At 46.1% G+C, this 1094-nt stretch overlaps 1 non-coding gene across 1 annotated transcript; it reads left to right on the top strand.

The window, feature by feature from the left end:
- Positions 1 to 769: 769 nt before the first annotated feature.
- LOC136221327 (small nucleolar RNA R71) lies at positions 770 to 876 on the top strand. The gene has a single exon (XR_010685099.1). It is a non-coding gene; the product is annotated as a small nucleolar RNA R71 (small nucleolar RNA).
- The last annotated feature ends 218 nt before the right edge of the window (positions 877 to 1094 follow it).

Genomic DNA, 1094 nt, shown 5'->3' with positions numbered 1-1094 from the left:
TAACTTAGCTCTCCCAGAAGTAGGATAAGGCAAGGTAACCTGTGTTGGTGGTACATCAGTTTCAGTAATCGGAGTTGGATCAGAAACACTTACCTGTGGAGCAGACGGGGTAGAGATATTACCAAGAATTGGGTCTGAAGCCTTGTTTTGCTGAGGCACAAAGGCTGGTGCACTTACCTGTGTTCCGCTCCTAAGCGTGATTGCTCGTGCTTCCTCTTCTACCAATTTACTGACCTGTGTTTGAAGCCTTTGGCAGAAAGTTTCATTGTGTGCCAATCTTCCTTCTATGGCACTCAGTCTCTCTCTCAGGACATCTATACTTCTCTCCCATTCAGTCTCAGAACCTGATCCTCGATGTCTGTCCTACTGCCAATGCGTGCTATTTGACCCATACTGTTTTAGATAATGGATCTGTTCAAGTACAATCGGGCACTCCACGTTCTTGTGCCCTCCGCTGCATACCTCACAGCTTGCTACTGGTTCCGATGATTTCAGGTGAGTTCCCAGTAGATCTACTTTTTCTGTAAGCGCTGCTATCTGATGATTTGATTTTGAAAATATTCCAGGGAACTCTTTGGCTGTTGTGCCTCTTCTTGGAGCCGGCTTCTCAACTTGCCAACATGCGCTTCGTTCAGCTAATTCTTTCATCAGATTGTATGCTTGAACTGCAGTCTTGTTGAATAGATTTCCTCCCGCTGCTGCATCCAGAAAGGCATGGCTGATAGGAGATATTCCTGAGTAGAACATGTCAACAAGCTGGTACCGCTGGTAACCATGGTGGGGGCACCGTCTTAACAACTTCTGGAACCTCTCCCAGGCCAGATGCAAGTTCTCACCGTCGGACTGCCTAAACGAGGTGATGTCGCTTCTGAATTGTGCAGTCTTTGACGGAGGGAAGTACTTTGCTAGAAACGCTGATACTGTAGTGTCCCATTCAGTGAGAGACCTTGGCTCAATGGATTGTAGCCATTCTGCAGCTTCTTCTTTCAAAGAAAATCTAAACAGCTTCTGGAAGATCTGTTCAGATGTGACGTCTTCACACTTGAAAGTGCTGCAGTATTCCATGAATTTGTCAAGATGTGAGTTAGGATCTT

The sequence above is a fragment of the Euphorbia lathyris genome, chromosome 2 (genome assembly GCF_963576675.1).
Source record: "Euphorbia lathyris chromosome 2, ddEupLath1.1, whole genome shotgun sequence".
Lineage (NCBI taxonomy): Eukaryota > Viridiplantae > Streptophyta > Magnoliopsida > Malpighiales > Euphorbiaceae > Euphorbia > Euphorbia lathyris.
Note: the sequence above shows the minus strand (reverse complement) of the source record. Positions and strands in the feature narration are given on the sequence as shown.